The sequence below is a fragment of the Solanum dulcamara genome, chromosome 12, assembly GCF_947179165.1.
Source record: "Solanum dulcamara chromosome 12, daSolDulc1.2, whole genome shotgun sequence".
Classification (NCBI taxonomy): domain Eukaryota; kingdom Viridiplantae; phylum Streptophyta; class Magnoliopsida; order Solanales; family Solanaceae; genus Solanum; species Solanum dulcamara.
This window is the reverse complement of record NC_077248.1, coordinates 54,319,563-54,343,009: the sequence shown is the minus strand read 5'-3', so window position 1 is coordinate 54,343,009 and position 23,447 is coordinate 54,319,563. Positions and strand designations below refer to the sequence as shown.

The 23,447-nt window shown below is 39.1% G+C and overlaps 1 pseudogene; it reads right to left on the bottom strand.

Annotated features, from left to right (window-relative positions):
* Positions 1-18,780: 18,780 nt before the first annotated feature.
* LOC129878018 (5S ribosomal RNA) lies at positions 18,781-18,900 on the bottom strand (annotated as a pseudogene).
* Between the last annotated feature and the right edge of the window lie 4,547 nt (positions 18,901-23,447).

Below are 23,447 nucleotides of genomic sequence, written 5' to 3'. Positions count from 1 at the left end.
GTCCTTCTCAAGTCATTCGTACAATAGATAAAGCTGCTTATGAGTTGGACCTACCATTCGATTGGAAACAATTCATTCAATTTTCACAGATCAATGCTCTGCGAATATATAAGCGACCCTCCCAGAATATTCTTCATGGGTTAGGTCCACATGAAAGGAAAGTTATCGTACGAGGGGAAACCTATTGCCATCTTGGAGAGGAAGATTAAAAAGGTTGTGAATTAAGGACGTAGCTTCTTTCAAGGTGCTGTGGCGGAATAAGAATCGTGAAGAAATGACCTGGGAAGTTGAAGAGGACATGAAACAAAGGTATTTGTACCTATTCCCAATGTCTGCAGGTAACCCTCACTCCTGGAACTCGTATATTAATTACCTGGATAAAAATGTATGTTATCGCAATAGAAAGGAATCTCTCTCTACAGTTTGTATAAAGTCTAAAGGGAAGTTTTATTCAACATTCGGGGATGAATGTTCTAAAGGGGGGAAGGATATTACACCCCACACTCTCAAGCTTGGAATTTCATTTAAGTTCCTTAGACATTATCATATGAGCCGGATAAGCTACGACACTATCAAATGACTCTAAGGAAGGGAGAATGTGATACCCCATAGTAGGGAAGGTTGGAAACAGAGTCATAAGAATCCGGAAGGAATTGGAGGCCAAGTAATGAGTCGTACGACTTGATGTACCTACGTAAGCTACTAACTTAGAAGTCTTACATACTTGAGCTATTTAAGGACATACCAAGCTTACATAGCATGGATTACATAGGATCTTAAAATAAACAAAATTACGAACCTACGAGAGAGAGAAGATGAGGATATATGGCAGCAAAAAGGAAGTACCACGTGGTAGCTTAAGGAGGTGCCACGTGGAAGCAACTGAATAAAGGAGGTGACCTACCTACTTGCTTGGGGGATAGACCCCACTGCCACGTGGCAGCATGTGAGAGGTTCTATGGGCTTAAGTAGTGCCCTAGGAGGCTGCCATGTGTCACCACTAAGGGTATTCCATGTGTCACCTTGTAAGAAGGTGTATATATATACATGTTGATGACTACTCTTCTCATTTCCTTCTTAAAACTTTAGCCAAAAGGAATTAGAAAAAGAAACCCTAACCTAGAGAGAAAAGGGTGGCGGCCTAAGAGAAAAAATTAGGTAAGGCCCGATTTCATTTCATAAATTAATTATCTAGAGTATACCAAGATGATATAAAATCATGGCTTGGTGCATCCAAAATGGGCAGAAAGCAGTCTACGCAGTTTTAGCGCGACTAAAGAAGTTCCGAGGCGCAATTTTTGCTAGTTTTGGCCAATTTCGGGAAAGATAAGGTCTTCCCTTCTGATTTGAAGTTTATGGGGTTGTTATGTAGTTTATTATATACCTTTTATACTGCTGGAAGTATAAATAAGGTCATGGAAATGCTCGATGATAGAATCAATCAAAATTGAAGTCGTCGTAGTTAAATTGTAGTCGAAATTAGGCGTTGTGTGTGTGGAGGTTGCTGCTGGTTGTGTGGTGTGTGTTGCAGGGACTAAATGTGTCATAAACAATGTGGGGTATCTTCTGTTTGTAGCCACATGACTCCCGCTGCTTCGTACGGTTAAAGGTTTCGCAAAATAAAAACTAGAAACCCTATTTTGGATATCGTAATTTCGAGCGAGTCATTCGGAGGTTGTAATGTATAATGTTGCCATGTTTTATATATATATGAGCTTCTGCTTATGTTTTTGGTTGACTATAGGTATTAGGGACATGATTGGGAATTCGGATAGGGCACATTATAGGGCAGGTGCTATGCAATTTCCGTTAATGCCTTAACTAGTTAAAGAACTAGTCGAGAAGGCGAGCAAGGAAATGGGTTTTATGAATACTCGTAAGTAATGTAAGACTTTGAAAGATCTAAGGATGTTGATACTCGTATTTCTTTCATGTTACCTAGGTTTATGGGACGACGAGGTGACCGGGATAAAGAATAACCCGTAAGAGGTATGTAGAGCTACACTTCTTTTCTTTTCGCATGTCTTAGGTATAGGTTAGGAATGGTTTGTATATGAAAGGCGGAGATAATTCCACTCATGAAACTCCAAATGTAATTTATAAACTGTATTCACTTTGTGATGTTAAGACTCCGATAATAGTTGAGTTATTGTCTTTCCAGGCTGCTAGATCATAAACAGTAGTATATGTAAAGTCTGTCTGTTCTTCCTTTTGAAATGTCTTAAGTATAAATGTAATGGCATACGATATGAGGTGGAGGTAGTTCTAGTTATAAGATCTGGGTATAACTTATGACTTCTATTCATTACTTGATATTAGAATGCTTAAGTAGTTGAACTACTACCCTCGAGTCTCCTATCTGATAAATGATAATTGAATGCATCAACTCCTATTCCTAAGGTCTCTGTGATGATAAACATCTCTATCTCCATAAACTGTTTAACCTTATCTCGATACATGTCTACGATTCCTGAAACTCCAGCTAATATGATCTCGAACGGTGTTTAGAAGGTATTTAAGACAACAATTAGTCTGGTCTTCAGGTGACGGTTCACTTGACTGTTTCATTGAGTCTCATAGGGTAATTTAGTTTCATATAGTTTCTCACTAATCTACTGGTGCATACTGTAACCCTTGTTTCTTTGCATCCCATGATGGGCCGGATATTATGTCAAGCGCAGCTTTACTACTTTTTTCACCATGTCACGGGATGGATGTGCATAGTTCCATGTACGAGGAGATAATTCCGTACATGAGGTGTGATATATGTTATATGTTATGATGATACGATTATTCACCGAGTCCCGAGCCGGCTGTAATATGATAGTATATGTGGCAAAATAAGAAAGGAACACCAAACCCCTCCCTAGAAGGCCGGGTACGGTATGTATATTATGATGGTATGCTATAGACGTACACTACTTCATTCACCGAGTCCCTCACTAAAGGGCCGGTACTTTATGTAAGCATGCATATAAAAATAGAGTGATACATTTGTGACCCCGAGCCCCATAACAAAGCGGATGTAATACAATGACATACATGATAAGATTATACCATATACAATAATATAATGTCGTATACGATGATATGATGAAGTAAAATACATGATGATATAATGACATGTGAATATGATGAAATGAGTATAACACCGAGTTCGCTAGATGGTCGGCCACAATATATGATGATGTATATGATTACGTGTTCTAAGGTGCAGGTACAGTAATTTGTTAATTGTTATACTTGTCCCCTGCATCCCTATTGCAGTTATGGTCTCAGTTATGTATTATTATGCTTTATATAGTCAGTACATATATCGTACTGACCCCCTATTTTCCGAGGGGATGCGTTTTATTCCCGTAGGTAGAGATGTTCATATTGGGGATCTGCCAGCTTAGGGTTTCTAATCAGCGATGTTGGGAGCGCTCCACTATTCTGGAGCCTAACTTTTGATACTGGTCATGTAATCTATATATATTTTTATATTCAAGGGTACGGCAGGGGCCCTATCCCGCCATATATTGCAAGCCTACTGTAGTCCCGTAGACAACATTACTCAATTTGGATAATTGTGAATAGGATGACCATTGTAATGAACCTGAAGGTCATTTTTAGAATTATTGTAAAATGACCATTTTAACCCTCCTTTTAGTTGCCCCGAGTCATTTTTGATTGGTACCGGGTATTGATTTTAAGAAATTCCTATGAAAATTTAAGTGTTCAAAAGTAGTATTTTGGGATAACAGAAGCTATGAGTCTTGGAATGGAATTTCTTCGATTCCAGCAGCTTCGGAATATCAAAATTAGCATATAAGAGTATACGAAATCAGTTTTGGAGTAGTAACCAAGAGTTGAGGTCTTGAGTTGAGAATTTGAGGCCAAGATTTGACTTTGGTCAACTTTTGAGTTTCGATACTCATAATGGAATTCCATGAATTCATTGGATTTGGAGGATAGTTTATGGTCTAGAAAAAGTATTGGCTCAATCTTTAGAGACCCCGAGTCCATTTTGATATTTTGAAGGCCTAAGTTGGTTTAGTTGCGACTTTTCAAATTTCAGATTAAGGAGACCTCGAATTTGAATTTTGATGGTTCCATCAACTCCAAAATGGCATAATTAAGCTAGTAGAATTTTTTGGCATGACTATCGAGGCAATCGATACGAGTTTGGGGCTATTTGGCTCTTTTGACTTTGAAAGTTAGCCTATGATTGAATTTGGTCAACATTATTGAAAAACGTGTTCAGATGAAAATTATAAAAGTGCAGTTAGTTATATATTGTCGATTTTGGTCTAGAACGACCCTTCGGTCGCTTTCCAAGTCTTTCGATCTAATCTCAAGGCCCATTGTGGACTGTGGCTTAAAATGACACTTGGGTGTGAAACCCACTTTTTATTAAAATAACCTTGTATTAAAATTTTGAATGCTCCATTGAGTCCAGAATATCAAATTTAGTGGGGTAACATATTTGGTTTATTTTTATCGGATTCTGAATGAATTCTGAGCACCCCATCAGAGATTTTAGATTTTCCAATATCAGATTCTGCAGCAGCTGGTCCCATTTTTTTTGGATATTTTCTCTAACTTTAAAACCCCATATCTTGATTTATAGAGCTTCAAATTGGGTGATTTACAAGGTAAACATGTGAGATTTTTTGAGGAGAATGCATTGGAGAGCTCAAAAACTTATTTGGACCATTCGATTTAGGTAAAAATCTTAATTTTATTTGCAGCAGTGTCCATTTTTGGAATGATTTTTTGAAGAACTTTGAGAAGTTATTTCTTGGCCTATATAAACCCAATATTGGTGATTCAAGGATCTAAATTCAAGAGAATTGCGTGAGAATCTCGTGGTGATATCATAAATGTGAGGGGAAGCTTCATTTTATGTAAAAATGTGTGTTTAGTCAATGATTTAGTTGTTTTTGGAGCTATTTTTTGTTGATTTTCAGTGAATTATATCTTGATCATATAAACTCCAATTTAAATGATTTTTGAGTCTATACTATGGGTTTTTTCGTAAGGATCATCGTAGGTAATATTTTTGGGTTGAAAGGGTTTCGTTTCTTCAGAATTAGCTGATCTTGATGCTGCAATTTTTGGGTCTCTTTTAGTTGGAATTTAGGAATTTTGGTTGCATGCTCATCTCACGTAGTTTTTCACCCCGAATTATGTTGTAAATCTGATTTGTGAGCTTGGAATGATGATTAGAACCTATTTTTAGGGTCAAATCCAGAATTTTGGATGTGGGTCCTATATTTTCCATTTTAGACTGCAAAATTGGTCAGTCTCCAAAAATTATGAAATTACTGTCTAAAAGAACGTATCGACATTGTGAATCTATTTTTGATAGTATGGCAGCATTCTGAGGTTTTTCGGAAGGGAAAAGCTTCAACAGAGTGATTTGGAGCTCACGTATTTAGTCTACAGGTAGGCTTCAGTTTTACCTTTCTTATATTGAGCTGAAATATGTAAAAGCATGTTGAAATAGTTGGAATTTGAGTTGGGTAGCTTAATTCTATATCTTAAGTGTTATATCTTAAGTGTTAGAAATCATGCTTTAGGCTTTTTATCGAGTTTTTGGGGTATTTGAAAGCATATGTATCTTTTCCTTATTTGTTATATTGTATGGAGAGTTGAGTGAGCATGTTGTTGATATTGTGGAGTATGTTTGCCTTAGTATAGCTTGTAAACATGCTTTAGTTGGCCCGACATCGCTCCGGCGAACTTAGATATGTACAGAATAGTGTAGCAGGCTAATGCCTAGTAGTTGTCCTTAGCTAGGCGATACCCTTAATTTTAATAACACCGTCATCCACAACTCAATATAATCATGACTTCTAAATACGTCAGCAATACTAGATTTCATGACCATTTTGCTTCGGCTCTAGCTCAAGTTTAAGCGGCATATTAGCTGACATATTGGGGAGGAGATCCTCGGTACTATTGTAGCCTAGTTGGGAAGAAGAATATTCAGCACCATGGGATAAAGTATCTGTGAGTATTCGGGTACAGTTTTCCCTTGTGTTGCTTATGTTGACTTCTATTTAGGCTTATTCCTCATTTTCATATTATTTTTCACCTTTTCTGCTTAGTAAGCCTATGGTGCCTAATGGGTACCTGTTATCTTGGTACTTATACTACCACTCTGCATCTACTTTCATAATGCAGGACTGAGCACTAGCTATCGTTGTGGATAGATTGAGCCTATTGCAGCCAGCTTCTGAGACTAGGGTGAGCACTTGGCATTTTTGGATCATTTCTGTCTCCTTTAGTATGGATGTCCCATCTTTTGCCTTTTGAAACTAACCAATTATTGTATATATTTTCGGTCCACTTTTTAAACTTATACTCATCTATTATTTTGTAGCAGCTCTGTACTTGTGACTTTCAGGTTCTGGGAGGGATCTTTAGTTGTTTAAATCATATTTTGTTTTACTTTCACTTATTCTTTCTGTTTAGTTTTATAATTCGCTGCTCTTATTTGGTTTCTGCCCTCAAACCCATTACTTAAATTTTCAAGTTCATGGGTTGGCTTATTCACTGGTAGGTTATAGTAGGTGTTATCATGATCTAAGAAATAGGGTCTTGACAAGTTGGTATAAGATCCCCATGTTCATTGGTCTCAGTTGTACAAAGCTAACGTCTAGTAGAGTCTCGCGGATGGATGCGGAGACGTCCGTAACTTATCTTCGGGAGGCTATAGGATGTTATTAGGAACGTTTTCTATGTTGTATTATTTCATGCAGTGTTGTGTCTTATTGATTTCTTGAAATCTTATTTGTTCCACTCTTTCTCAGGGATGGTTCGTATGCGCGGTACCACCGGTTGTGATGATGCACCAAGTCCTGGCAGGCTTAGAGACCAGCCCCGTAGGGTAGGTAAGGGAGCAGCACCAGCTCCTAACCTAGAGATAGATCAAGATCTGGTAGAGGAGCATCAGGACACTTCTATTCATCCTCAACCAGAGGGACCACCACCAGTAGCACAAGCCCCAACTCCACCATTTATGACCCCAGCACTACAGGCAACGATTGCGCAGCTCCTCATACTATTGCGGTTGTACGACAGGCACCGACCCGAGTAGTGGTCTTACCAGCACTGCGAGATCTGCCCACCGATCCATCACCTGAGGTTCATCTGCCTCCACCAGTTGTTGCGCCCCCGCCAGCAGTTTCGGAGAGTGTGATGTCATTACAAGATCAGAAGATATTAGAGGTATTTCAAAGGCTGCCACCCCTGACATTTTCTAGAGCCATTGTCGAGGATGTCATGAATTTATTGACTATCTATCAAGAACAGCTCCATTACTTGGGTATTGTGGAGTCCAGAGGTGCCGACTTCATTGCTCACTAGTTCAGAGGGGAAGCCAGACAGTGGTGGTGCTCCTATTTGAAGTCCTGGCTAGTTGGGTCACCACTATTGACATAGGCCCAGTTCTCAGTGGATGTTCTGACTTGATACATCTGTAGGAGTGTTAGGGAATAACTCCGAGATCAGTTTACTTAGTTGGAGAAGGGCCACATGATGATTGTAGAGTATGAGGACAGATTTCACCATTTTTGTCGATATACCACTATGATTCTACCCACTAAGGTGGAGCGATTAGGATGTTTTTGGGGCATATTGATACCTTACCCAAGGTTGGGGACTGAGCACTTTGTTTCTATGGTCCGCTCTTTTTTAGATGTAGTGGATCATGCCCGCATGATTGATATTGTTCATCGTCAGGCAGAAAAGGGAAACGATAAGAGACCCAGGCATCAAGGTAGCTACAATGGGTACACTCTAGAGGCCATGATAGTTATAAAAGGACCCGCCAACAGTTCCAGCAAGGTTAGTCCAGCTAACCGGTTTAGGATGTCCTACTAGTAGTTGAGGATAGTCATCCTTATTCAGGGGGTTCTACTGCCAAACAGAGCTCGATGGGATCAGGTCTGCTTTATTCTTACTGCGGATGAATTATCACGGGTCGCTCAGCTTCAGGATGCTTTGATTGTGGCTTACTAAAGCACTAGGTTAGAGAGTGTCCTAATCGATCTAGACTGTTGGTAGTAGAATCATCTCCACCAAGAGGTATATATCGGGGTAACGGCCAAAATAATGGTTAGTAGGGTATTTAGGGAGGTTCCCAAGGAGGCAGGTCAGGTGGAAGGGAAAATATTCATGGGGGAGGCCGACAGGGCCACTTCTATGCTGTTCTAGCGAGGGCTGAGGCTGAGGCATCAGATGATATTATCACAGATACTATCCTTATTGTCAGCAGACTACTTCAGCTTTATTTGATCCAGGTTCCACATATTCCTATGTTTCTATATACTTTTCTCTACGTCTGGGTATTGCCTATGAGTCACTTAAGGTCCCATTGTATGTTTCAACCTCAATAGGGGATTCTTTAGTAGTGGATCAAGTTTTTAGATCCTGTGCGATGACTATTCAGGGGCATGAGACTCAAGCAGATCTTATTTTACTTGATATGCTAGACTTCGATGTTATTCTGGGCATCGATTGGGAATCCCTTCATCATGCAATTTTAGATTGTTATGCCAAGACCATTATATTGGCCATGCCTGACATTCTCCCAGTCTTGTAATAGGGCATTTATAGTTGCTCACCGACTGGGATCATATCCTTTATGTAGGCTCAATGGCTAGTTGCTTTCGAGTGCTTGGCGTACTTAGCATATGTATGTGATGTGTCCAGTGAGTCCCCTATTGTTGATTCAGTCCCTATGGTTAGGGAGTATACTAATGGCTTCCCTACTGACCTACCTGGACTACCCTAGAGAGAGATATTGACTTTGCCATAGATTTGGACTCGAGAACTAAGCCTATTTCTATACCACCTAAATGTATGTCCCCCGCAGAGCTCAAGGAGATTAGTGTGTACCTTGAGAATCTTCTATGTAAGGGATTTATTCGCCCAAGTATGTCGTAGTGGGGTGCACCTGTCCTGTTTGTTATGAAGAAGGATGGGACTATGCAAATGTGTGTTTATTACAGGTAGTTGAATAAGGTGATGGTGAAACACTGTTACCCCATGCCTTGTATCGATGATCTATTCAATTAGCTTCAGGGTATGATCATGTTTTCTAAGATTAACTTAAGGTATGGCTTCCACCATTTGCGGATAAGAGCAACCGACATTCCTAAGTCCGCTTTTCAGACTCGCTATGGCCATTATGAGTTTCTTGTGATATGTTTTGGGCTTACCAATGCCCCCACAACTTTTATGGACCTTATGAATCGAGTATTCAGGACTTATCTTGACTCCTTCATGATTATATTCATCGATGGTATATTGTTATGCTCGCGGAGTAGGGAGAAGTACGCGCAACACTTAAGGGTTGTGCTCCAGACTTTGAAAGATCAGCAACTTTATGCTAAATTCTCAAAGTGCGAAATTTGGTTGGAGTATGGCATTTTTGGGACACGTAGTGTTCATAGAGGGTATTAGGGTGGATTCGGTAAAGATTAAGGCTATTTATGGTTGGGCTAGGCCTATATCTATTACGAATATTCAGAGCTTTGTTGGATTGGCTAGGTATTATAGATGATTCATTAAGGGTTTGTCTACCATTACAGCCTTATTGACTCATTTGATCCGCAAGGATGTTCCCTTTGTATGGTTTGAGGAGTGTAAGTTGAGCTTTTGGAAGCTTAAAGAATTGCTTACCACCGCTCATGGTCTGACTCTTCAAGTTGAGGGAAAGATTATTTCGGTATATTGTGATGTTTCTCCTTTAGGTCTTGGGTGGGTACTAATGTAGCGAGGCCGAGTTATTGCTTATGCTTCCAGACAATTGAGAGTGCATAAGCGCAACTACCCTACTCATGACCTAGAACTGGCGGCTGTATTTTTTGCATTCAAGATCTTGAGGCACTACTTATAAGGAGTCCATGGCGAGATATATATAGATCACCACAACTTATAGTACATTATGAGTCATAAGGATCTTAATTCTAGATGGCACTAGATTAAGCTACTAGCCGATTATGACATCTCTATCCTCTACCACCCAGGCAAGGCAAATCTAGTAGCGAATGTGTTGATCCAGAAGACGGGGAGTATGGATAGTTTATTTTACTTGTCTACTGCGGAGAGACCCTTATCCTTAGACAGTCCACTTTTACTGCAGATCGTCTAGCTCAGATCTATATTCAAAAGGTGGTCCGTCTGCACGGGGTACCGATATCCATTATATAAGATAGGGGATCTCAATTTACTTCCAGTTTGTGGAGGTCCTTTATGAGAGAGTTGGGCACCTGGGTTGATCTTAGCACGACATTTCATCCACAGATCGACGGTCAGTCAAAGCATACTATTTAGGTTCTGGAGGATATGCTGCGAACTTATTATTAGAGTTAGAAGGACATTAGGAGTAGTACTTTCCTTTGGCATAGTTTTCATACAACAACAACTACCACTCTAGTATTCAGATGGCCCCGTTCGAGGCGTTATATAGTAGGCGTTGTCGCACTCTGATTATTTGGTTTGAGTCTTCAGAGCCTAGGCCACACAATACCTATTTACTTTCGGATGCCATAGCCAGAGTCTGGGTTATTTAGGATAGGTTGAGGATAGCTCAGAGTAGGCACCAGAGTTATGTTGATCCTATGCATCGGCCCTTGTGCTTCGAGGTGGGAGATCGGGTGTTCTTACGAGTGTCGCCCTTGAAGGGCGTGATGAGATTCGGCAGGGTAAGCTTAGCCACAAGTATATTGGGCCATTTGAGATTCTGAGGAGAGTAGGAGAGGTTTCCTATGAGTTGAATTTGCCACTAGGATTTTTATCTATTCACCATGTTTTTCATGATTCTATGTTGCACTAGTAAATTCTAGATGAGTCTCACATGCTTCAATATGATTCTGTTGAGTTGGATGATCGCCTGATTTTTATTGAGGATCCGGCTACAATTCTAGCCAGAGATGTTCGCCAGCTTCATTCCAAGTCCATCCCTATGATTAAGTTCAATGGTGCCATCGTTCGATCAAGGAGGCTACATGGGAGACCGAGCAAGAAATGCGGGACTAGTTCACCAGTTTTTTTGACCCTCTAGGTATACCTTTGTCTTTACTTTTGCAGACGAAAGTTCTTTTAGTAGTGGATGTTGTAATGACCCTGAAGGTTATTTTTGAATTTTTTGTTAAATGACTATTTTACCCCTCCTTTTAGTTGCCTCGAGTAATTTCTAATTGGTATCGGGTGTTGATTTTAGAAAATCCTATGAAAAGTTAAGTCTTTCGAAATTTTGAGTTTTTATAAGCTTTAAGTGTTCAAAAGTAGTATTTGGGGCTAATCGGAGCTACAGGTCTAGGAATGGAATTTCGTCGATTTGAGTAGCTCCGAAATGTCAAAATTGGCATAGGAGATTTTACGGAATCAAATTTGGAGTTGTAACCAAGAGTTGAGGTCTTGAGTTGAGAATTTGAGGAATTTTAGGCTAAGATTTGACTTTGGTCAACTTTTGGAGTTTCAATGCTCGGAATGGAATTCCAATGATTTCTTGGATTCGGGGGATGGTTTTTGGTCAAGAAGTAGTGTTGACTGAATTTTTAGAAGTCTCGAGCCTATTTTGATATTTTAATGGCCTAAGTTGGTTTAGTTGCGACTTTTTGAATTTCAGATCAAGGAGACCTTGAATTTGAATTTTGATGGTTCCATCAGCTCCGGAATGGTCAAATTAGGCTAGTAGCATTTTTGTCATGACTATCGAGGCAATCGATACACGTTTGATGTTATTTGACGCTTTTGACTTTGAAAGTTAGCGTATGGTTTACTTTGGTCAACATTCTTTAAAAACGCTCTCGAATAAAAATTCTAACAGCGCGGTTAGTTCTAGAATGTCAATTTTGTTCTTGAACGACACTTCGTTCTCTTTTTGAGTCTTCCGTACTAATCTCGAGGCCCATTGTGGAATGTGGCTTAAAATGACACTTGGGTATGAGACCCATTTTTTTATTATAATGACCTCGTATGAAAATTTTGAATGTGTCATTGAGTATGGAATGTCGAATTTAGTGGGGTGTCATATCAGGTTTATTTTTATCAAATTTCAAACGAATTTCGAGCACTCTATCGGAAATTTGGGATTTTACAAAATAAGATTCTACAGCAGCTGGTGCAATTTTTTTGGGGATATTTTCTCTAACTTTAAAACCCCATAACTTGAGTTATAGAGCTTCAAATTGGGTGATTTACAAGGCAAACATGTGAGATTTTTCGAGGAGAATGCATTGGAGAGCTCAGAAACTTATTTGGAGCATTCGATTCAGGTAAAAATCTTAAATTTATTTGCAGCAGTGTCAATTTTTGGAATGATTTTTTTGAAGAACTTTGAAAAGTTATTTCTTGGCCTATATAAACCCGATTTTGGTGAGTCAAGGGTCTATATTTAAAAACCTTTCGTGAATAATCTCGTGGTGAGATCAGAAACGTGAGGGGAAGCTTCATTTTAGGTAAATATATGTGTTTAGTCAATGATTTAGTTATTTTTGGAGCTATTTTTTGTTGATTTTCAGTGAATTATATCTTGATCATATGAACTCCGATTTAAATATTTTTTGAGTCTATTCTATGGGGGTTTTCACAAGGATCATTGTAGGGTAATTTTTTGGGGTTGAAAGGGTTTTGTTTCTTCAGAATTAGGTGATATTGATGCTGCCATTTTTTGTTCTTTTAGTTAGAATTTATGAGTTTTGGTTGCATGCTCATCCCGCGTAGTTTCTCACCCCGACTAGTGCATAGTAGTTAGAATTTATGAGTTTTCCGGCGAACTTAGATACTTATAGAATGGTGTAGCAGACTAGTGCATAGTAGTTGGCCTTATCTAGGCGATACCCTTGATTTTAATAACACCCTCATCCACAACTAGATATAACCATGACTTATAGATACGTCAACAATACTAGATTTCGTGACCATTTAGCTTCGGCTCCGACTTAAGTTTTGGCGGCATATTAGTTGACACATTGGGGAGGAGATCCTCGGTACTGTTGTAGCCTAGTTAGGAAGAAGAATATTCAGCACCATGGGATAAATTATCTTTGAGTATTTGGGTACCTAGTCCCGGCCTCTGTTCTGAATTATCGGGGAGCATTCGGGTACCCATCCCTGGCCTCTTCCGACTTACTAGTATGGCAAGCATCCAGGTACCCAGTCCTTGCCTTGATTATACTAATGCATTACGGCGAGCATTCGAGTACCCAGTCCAGTAATCGACCGCAATTACGTATTATGGCGAGCATCCGGGTACCCAGTCCCGACCTTGGCCACATTGGACATTTGTCGAGCATCTATGTCTCATTTCCAGCATCGACCCCTAAGGTACCCCTAGTTCATTGACTCTTGGAAATTCTGGATTTGGAAATGATACAGTTCTTCGATTCCTGACCTTGTAGATTCTTGATTCCTAGCCTTGGTAGTTGTATCTATTTTGTGTACTCAGCGAACTTATGGGGGTTCATCTGGGTTTTTATTTAACTTGTGCACGAGTGTCCCAGCTGGGCTTATGGGGGTCCAGTTGGGTATTGTTAGGTGTAGTTATTTTAGATAGTATAGTTTTCCCTTGTGATGCTTATGTTGACTTTTATTTAGGCTTATTCCTCTTTTTTATATTGTTTTCACCTTTTCTGCTCAGTCGTCCTATGATGCCTACTAGGTACCTGTTGTCTTAGTTCTCATACTACCACTCTGCATCTACTTTTGTGATGCAGGACCGAGCACTAGCTACCGTCTTAGATAGATCAAGCCTTTTGCAGTAAGCTTTGGAGACTAGGGTGAGCACTTGGCATTTTTTGATCATTTTTGTCTCCTTCAGTATGAATGGCCCGTCTTTTTCCTTTTGAGACTATCCAATTGTTTTATATCTTTTCGGTCCACTTTCAAGACTTGTAGTCGTCTTTTATTTTATAACAGCTCTGTACTTATCACTTTCAGGTTCTAGGAGGGATCTTTAGTTGTATAAGTCATTTTTTGGTTTACTTACACTTCTTCATTTTATTTAGTTTTATAATTCACCACTCTTATTTAGTTTCTGCCATCAAATCCATTACTTGAAGTTCTGGGTTGATGAGTTGGCTTATCTACTGATGGGTTATAGTAGGTGCCATCATGATCTAAGGAATGGGGTCATGACAAAATCATCCCATTTCTTTCTAGTTAAGAATACAGACACCGCAAAGGATAATGCCAGGCTGTATCTTCGAGAGATTATTAGACTACATGGAGTTCCTTTGTCTATCATTTCAGATTAGGGAGCTCAATTAACTGATTAAGTTTGGAAGTCATTCCAAATAGGTTTGGGTTCAAGAGTGAACTTTAACATTGCTTTCCATCCGCAGACCGACGGCCAGGCAGAGAGTATAATATAAAATTTGGAAGATATGTTGAGAGCTTATGTCATCGACTTCAAAGGTAATTAGGATGATCATATACCTCTTATCGAGCTTGCATATAATAATAGCTTTCATTCAAGCATTCAAATGTCTCCTTATGTAGCTCTGTATGGGAGGAGATGTAGATCGCCAATTGGTTGGTTTGAAGTTGGTGAACCTGAGTTGATTGGGACAAACTTAGTTCACCAAGTGATGGAGAAGGTGAAGAACATCCAAGAGAGGTTGAGTACTGCTCAGAGTCGACAAAAATCTTGCACTGATATTAGGAAGAGAGATTTGGAGTTCGAAGTGCATGATTGGGTATACTTGAAATTTTCACTCACAGAGGGTTTAATAAGATTTGGAAATAAAGGGAAACTTAGTCCCCGCTACATTGGTCCCTATTATATTGTGAAGAGGATTGGTAATGTGGCATATGAGTTAGATTTATTGTCAGAGTTAGCAGTTATTCACCCTGTGTTTCACATGTCTATGCTTAAGAAGTGTTTGAAGATCCATCACTTATTGTCCTGACTGAAAGCATTGGGGTGAAGGAGAGTTTGAGTTATTAAGAGGTTCTGGTTTAGATTCTTAATCGTCAGGTTCATAAAGTGAGAACCAAAGAAGTAGTATCTGCCAAAGTTCTGTGGAGAAACTAGTTCATTGAATAGGCTACGTGAGAATTCGAAGAGGATATAAAACCTAGATACCCCCATTTATTCGTGTCTCCTAATGATGATGTCAATGGTATTAATCATTTTTTCCTATCTTTGATTTGAAATTCATTCAGAGTTTGAGTATTTGATAAGTATTCTTGAGTCTGAGTAGTTAACTATTTGAATATTTTATTGTTGAGTTCTTTATTGTATTTATCCCATGAGTAAACCCTTAGCTTGGTCTTCATTTAAGGATGAATGATCCCAAGGGTGAGATATTGTAACACCCCATGTTATCCTAACCTAAAACTAAACTCGAGACCATGGGAAAAATTGATGAAATAGACTGACCAATGGACCACGAGGGCTATCTACAATTTGTAGTGTTACACCCCACTCTTTTTTTACACCCCACCCTTTTTAAACTAGGAATGTCTCTTAAGTTCCTTGGACATTATCATGTGATCCGGATACGCTAAGACACTATCAAACGGCTCTAAGGAAGGGAGAATGTGATACCCCATAGTAAAGAAGGTTGGAGATGAAATCATAAGAGTCCGGAAGGAATTGGAGGCCAAGTAATGGGTCGTAGGACTCGAGTTACCTACGTAAGCTACTAACTTGGAAGTCTTACATACTTAAGTTATTGGAGTACATACCAAGCTTGTGAAGCATGGATTACATAGACTCTTAAAATGAGACGAGATTACGAATCCACAGGGAAGGGAACAAGATGAAATGAGGAAGCCAATAAGAGAGTGACACGTGGAAGCACCTCAAGCAAGGAGGTGACCCACCTGCCTGCTTGGGGGTGGGGGTGGACCCCACTGCCATTTGGGAGCCCCTAAATGGTTGCATAGTTAGGTAGTTTAATAAGGGTTGGACACGTGTCACCCTTAGAGGATGACACATGTCACCTCCTAAGTCAACCTATATATGTATGTATTATGACTAAGTACTTCATTACATATCCAAAAATCAGCCAAGAACTTAGAAGAAAAACGTGAAGAAGAGAAAGGAGAAAGGCAGCCACATTTTGGAGAAGTTAAGGTAAGTTTCTTACTTTTCTTTCGTGAATTAATTATCTAAGGTGTTCTTCAATTACGTGGAGGTGTATATATGTATATTACGATGCCTACGGAACCATATTTTTAGTTCTTCACTTGGAAAACTAAGAGAAACTTAAAGAGAAAACGCTAGGGCATAGACCCGTTTTTGGAGGGGATAGTTGATAGTAATATTGGTATAACCTCTTGTGTATATCTTAGTTTAGGGTGATTAAATATGTTTTGGAAAGGTATTTCATTGGTCTATAACGTTTATTTAGACTTTTAAATGCAGTTTTTCTTTTAGCTTTGCAAAAAATGGTGATGAAGTGTAGAGGAGGTACTGCCCAGATTTGGTTTTGGAAATCCTACACAGACAGCTGTGAGTATTTTGGTCATATATTTTCATACAAAATTGTTGTAGGGGTAATTCAAAAATTTTTGCGACCTTGATACACATGTCTATAACTTTTATTGAGGCCAAAAATCTTGTTTCCTTCAATTACCCCTTCGAAACTAAGCGGCAATACAAGACAGTAGGCTATCCAAAATTCAAGCAAAGAGGTGACCACAGCTGATAGATATGTGTACGGGGGGTCCAGGTCAGACCCCGGTCACGACCTATGAGATTGGGTCATGAAAGAAGTGGTATCAGAGCAGTTTATCCTCGTAGTGTCTGCAGACCGTGTCTAATAGAGTCTTGGTTATCGATGTGTTGCATGCCACATCTATAAACAGGAAGCTATAGGATATTTAGGATGTTACCTTTCGTCTACATCTGAGATCGTGCTTTAAATCTGAGTCATAGGAAAAATTCCTTATACTAACCTTGGATCTTAACAGAAGGACGACACCAACAGAAGGAAGTAATTGACGACATGGAAAGTTACGAAGCATACAGGTAAGTAAAGTAAAGCCACGAAAGATATCCATCGGGTAAAGTATTGAAATATAAAGTTGAAACCTGAAAGGAAAACAGACAGAAAGTGCAACAGATGCAGTTTGAAGTTGGACATTTGAGGTAAGTCCAATATTCTTATATTATTGTTGACGTTGAAAGCCTTGTATGGCTGCGATATGAGATGACATTGAAAGCCCTGTGCAGCTGTGATATGATATGTATATATATATGTTGGCCCTGTGAGGCATTTTTGGTATTTTCTGCGTGCAGGTTTTGAGATAGTAAGAAGTGTAGAGGAAACTCTGCTGAAATTTTCCCAAAAGAAGGAAAGGGGAATAAAATGTAGCTTTATAACATGTCTGGGAAATTGATACCGAGTACTCGTATTATGCTAAATAAAGTTGTAAGAGGTACTCCTCATGTCGTCAATAAAGGACACCCTCTTTACTAGGGGAAGTTTATTTCGAAGAAACAAAAGTCTGTCTGAGCAGTACAGTTCAGACCGCAGCATCTCCAACTGTAATTGTGTTGTAGGACAACAAAAGAGAAGCTCAGGTTGAAGGGTAAGATGTCCAATAATTGAGATTCACTCTTTTTGAAGGTACCAAGCCCCCAACTCCTATTGTAAATTAGATGAGTTATTCATAACTCGAGGGTAAACTCGAAAAGGGACCAGGAAGGTCAAGTATTAACAGAAGTACTGTGATGTTTAAGAAATTTTGGTTTCTTCCAACAATGGTTGGAAAATGATTTATGATAACAGTTTATAGTTTTCCACCGACTAATTGGGAAAAGAACTCCTAACGGAAGCATCTCAGGGAGATATCAGGGACGAATACGAATTAAAAAGGGGATATGTAAGTATGAATTGAACAGTGTGATACGAGTATGCAGGGATAAAGTGGAACCACTAGTAAGACGCATTTAGTATGCATTGACTATGTTAAAGTCCTGCGTTGAGAACGCAGTAAGAGTATGGGGCTTAAGAAAAAAAATGAAAAATGACGCGTGTACACAACATCGCCCCGAAAATGGTGGAATCCTTAAGGGACGAGGATGGCAAACTTAAGGAATAAATGGCGCAACTCCTATTCGCCCCAAAAAGTACAGGATATAGGTTGGGATAAAGCTACTACTCCAAGAAAACCTTATCGTCAGAATATTAACACTGCCTAATTGGAATTGGAACGACTACAAGTACAAACAAAGGAAAGTATGAGTACCCTCTAAAGGGGGGGAAGTTAATGAGAAAATGGGAAAAGTAAGATGAAAGAAATCAATATGGGAATATATTTAAGATGGACGTCTAAACATCAACAAGATATCTTACCGAACCAAGTTAGAAAAGTCCGGAAGCTACCAATAATTGGATGGAAGCCAGAATGCTACATAAGGCAGCGTTAAGAAGTTTTTGACGAGACCCTGACTGACATAACACTAGAAGGCAGCTGCGGATAAAAACAAAAAAGTGTAACCATGAAAGGATATCAACCAACTTAAGAGACATTACAAAGGATAATGACAGCATGCTAGACCAAAAGCCAAAATGTTGTTTATAGAGTTAGTCGCAAATGATGTTGCGATAGATAAATCACCAAACAAAAAGGAATAGAAAGCCTCCTGTTGTAGAAAATAAGGAGAATATAAAGTGAATAGAGGATAGTGAAGTTAAAGGTCTACGCCGGTACTGGATGCAAGATAACAGACAAAAGGACAGGGCGAAACATAAAGACTCGCGAGATAACACTGAGGTAAATCTTGGGCTAAATCGAGTGCCCGCATATTGTGGAAAGGATTATAATAAAATGCGACACGAAGACTTCCCAGGGAGGTCACCCATCCCAGTATTACTCTCACCCCAGCACACTTAACTTCAAAATTCTGATGGAACTTAATGTGCTAGTGCTGGTATGATCACACGAGATGGAAGAATCGGAACTAGGGGCCGAGGAACGACATGAGAATATGTTCCTAAAATACTATACGTTACGTTAAGGCAGTTGTAACAAGGGAGTAAGCAAAATAAGAAGGATTAGATAATTGTTAACTGACAACACAATCAACTACCGACAAATGCGAAAGTAGGTTAAGCCAGACTACCGAGATGGAATTGGTACTACGGGTAAGGTAAGAGATGGCAACGATTGGACCAAAGACCTACCCCAACATCGAATGTAGTATAAGAGAGAGAAAGGCAAGGTAAGACATGAGAACTAACGAGATAGCACTGGGATATTTCTTGTACCCTCTCATAATCTTGTAAAGGTAAAAAAGTGACACAGGATAATTTGTCTAGAAGGTTACAAATGGGGGTAAGGAAAGTGGTAAAAGAATTTAAACGAAACGGGCAGAACTAGCTAGTTACTATAGGATGACGAGCTTATATGCCAAAATTCCTTCAGAATTACACCAGATCATGTTAGACAACGCACAGAATGACTACGAGAGACATTATATGAGGGAACCGCATCATTATTCGGTAGCCAACTCTAAGGATTGGGAAAAAAGGGGAAGAAGAACCCAAAAGATCGAATGCCAGTTAAAGTTCTGGAAATAGCCGAAAAGGACTATATGAGGCTAACGATTCCCAATTTATCAACGTCATTACACACCCATTTTATACTCTGTAAGAGTAGGGTGCTTTATAGGTTATTGTGAGTAGGCTAACGAATCAGCTCATTTGCTTCCAAGCAAGACCACCTATGCCGCTAGAACTAGGTGAAGTTATATGACAAGGAAGTAGTAAGGTTTCGTGAGGTTTCCTCATCTAATATTCCAGATCAAGGGACTTCAATTATAATTAATGCCTTGAGATCAGTCTAAGAAGAGACCAAGAATACAGATAGGTCTTAGTACCGCATTTCTCCCTCGACCTACTAAACAGACTGAGCGTACTATTAGATGCTAGAAGATATGTCATAAGCTGGGAGATTAACTTCGAAGGTAGCTGGAATGATTATCCATCACTTATCAAGTTTCCTACAATAATAATTACTACTCTAGTATTCCAATGTCCCCGACATGATTAAGCAAGCTATTGACTACAAGTCTAGAGTCGGAAGGAATGATATACAGATAATCGACATCGACATGCAGAGTTCAAGTTGATGATTGGATGTTCATCATAGGGTCACCTAGAAAAGAAACTTGACCCAGAATATGTTAGACGGTATCAAGTTACTCATAAGGTAGGCAACGTGACTTGTAAGTTAAGCTTACCACCTCATTTGGAAACTATACGCCCAGTCCATCAAATACTGATGAGTCACCCAGGGTATATTCCATAAATAAGGTCCAGGAGATGGAGTCCTGTGAGGAAAAAAAACCTATCGCCATCTTAGATTGGCGAACTAGAAGATTGTAGACTAAAGACGTGCTTTCCATCAAGATACTATAGAAAAATCAAAACCAGAAAGAGGATGATCGGGGAACTGAAGAGAACATTAAATACAAGTATTTGCACCTGTAACCAATATTTACAGGTAACCCCAATTCTTGAAACACGGATATGAAGTATTGGTATGGAAGTATGTGTTAAGAAAATAGCAAAGAATTTCCCTATGATTTGTATAAGGTGCTAAGAGAAGTTTTGTCTAACATTCGGGGATGAATGTTCTAATGGGGGGAAGGATGTTACACCCCACCCTTTTTAAAATCGGAATGTCTCATAAGTTCCTTGGACATTATCATGTGAGCCGGATACGCTACGGCACTATCAAATGGCTCTAAGGAAGGGAGAATATGATACCCCATAGTACAGAAGGTTGGAGATGAAATCATAAGAGTCCGGAAGGAATTGGAGGCCAAGTAATGGGTCGTAGGACTCGAGTTACCTACGTAAGCTACTAACTTGGAAGTCTTACATACTTAAGCTATTGGAGTACGTACCAAGCTTACAAAGCATGGATTACATACACTCTTAAAATGATATGAGATTACGAACCTACGGGGAAGGGAACAAGATGAAACGAGGAAGACAATAAGATAGTGACACATGGCAGCGCCTCAAGCAAGGAGGTGACCCACCTGCCTGCTTAGGGATGGCGGTGGACCCAACTGCCACGTGGCAGCCCCTAAGTGGTTTCATAGTTAGGTGGTTCAATAAGGGTTGGACACGTGTCACCCTTAGAGGATGACACATGTCACCTCCTAGGTCAACCTATATATGTATGTATTATGACTAAGTACTTCATTACATATCCAAAAATCAGCCAAGAACTTAGAAGAAAAATGTGAAGAAGAGAAAGGAGAAAGGCAGCCACGTTTTGGAGAAGTTAAGGTAAGTTTCTTACTTTTCTTCTGTGAATTAATTATCTACGATGTTACTCAATTACATGGAGGTGTATATATGTATATTAAGATGCCTACTGAACCATATTTTCAGTTCTTCACTTGGAAAACTAAGAGAAACTTAAAGAGAAAACGCTAGGGCATAGACCCGTTTTTGGAGGGGACAGTTATTAGTAATATTGTATAACCTCTTGTGTATAGCTTAGTTTCGGGTGATTAAATATGTTTTGGAAAGGTATTTCATAGGTCTATAATTTTTATTTAGACTTTTAAATCCAGTGTTTCTTTTAGCTTTGCAAAAAATGGTGATGAAGTGTAGAGGAGGTACTGTCCAGATTTGGTTTTGGAAATCCTACACGGACAACTGTGAGTATTTTGGTCATATATTTTCATACAAAATTGCTATAGGGGTAATTCAAAAAATTTTGCGACCTTGATACACATGTATATAACTTTTATTGAGTCCAAAAATCTTGTTTCCTTCAATTACCCCTTCGAAACTAAGCGACAATACAAGACAGTAGGCTGTCCAGAATTCACGTTTTGATAGGTTTGGCGAGTTTTGGCCAATTTTGGGAAAGGTAAGGTTTTTCCTTTCAATTAGAAGATTATGGTGTTGTTATATGGTGTATTACACCCCTTTTATGCTTTTGAAAGTTTAAAAATGTCGTAGAAATGCTCGACGTTCGAAATAAACTAAATTGGAATTGCTATAGTTAAATTGTCGTCGTAGGATAGTGTTGTTCGTATGAGGTGTTGCTGTAGGGGTGTGATGTGTTGTTTCAGGGCCTAAATATGTTCTAATGTGGGTTAGGGTGCTTTTGTTTTAATCCACACGACCCCTTGTTGTGTATAATGAAAGGCGTTACAAAATAAAGGCTAGACGCCCTATTGTGCTACCATACCTTTGAATAAGTCGTTCGGAGTTTATATTGTATATTGTTGGTGTGAATTGCTGTAGGTTGTTGTTGTTGGTTGGCTGTAGGTCTTAGGGACCTAATTATAAATTTGGATAGGGCACATTATAGGGGAGGTGCTGCCCAATTTTCATCGACGCCTTAGCGAATAACAGAACTAGTCGGGGAAACAACTAAGGAAATAGATTCCATTAATACTAAGATGTAACCTAGGGTGTTGGAAAGTAAAAGGGGTTGATATTCATAATAATTTCATGTTGAATAGGTTCAAAAGACGGCGAGGCAAGAAGGATAAGGAATAATTCAGACAAGGTATGTGAAACTTTCTCTTGGCATGTTGTTGACATAGTGCGTAAAGCTATCTTTCTTTCCTGTTGGCATGTCATAGCCTTAGGTGGTTTGTGGATGAAATATGGGAATAATTCCATTCCCAGAACTCCATGTATGCCTCTTAATCCCCATCCACTGTTTGATAATAGAACCCCTATAAAGATTGAGTATTGCCTGTTAAGGCTTCTACGTGTTAAAGAGTAGTTTATGAAAAGCTATCTCTCCTTTATCTTAATATGTACTTGGCATAAAAATGAGGTTATGATGCCATGATTGTTCACCGAGTCCTAGAATGGGACGGGTACGAAATATCCACATAAAGGAAAGTACAGACTATATATAGTTTATTCTCTTTCTTCTTCTGGCATATCTTAGTTGTAGGTTAAACATGATATGAGTTCTGGGGTAAATCCATTCTTAGCATCTCTTATTTATGTCTGAATATCGGACTTTTATAATAATTGAACTATTTCCCTGAAAACTTCTCTATGCTAAAGAGATAACAAATGTTCAGGCTCCAAGTCTTACAAGATATATGTTAACGAATGTTTCTGGTTCCATAAAAGATTTGGCTTTACTTTAGTAAATGTCTAGGAGCCCCTACATTATAATTGATATTGCCCATAATGGCATTTAGAAGTCACTCGAGATGACTACACCACTACTCGAGTCCTCCGACAAAATTTTAATCTCCTTATACGGTCAAGTCTCTAATAATAATTTAAATTGCATATAGTTACTCACTACTCTACTCGTGTATATTGTAACACTTCTTTCCCTGAATCCCAGGCCAGGATATGTTCTCGTGCACAATTCACTGCATTATTCCCTAAGTCCCTCAATAGAGGGCCAGGATACGTGTATAGATATATGATGATGTGTTGTAATAAGGTGGTGATGGTACTGGGGCCATGATGGTTTTACAGAGGTGA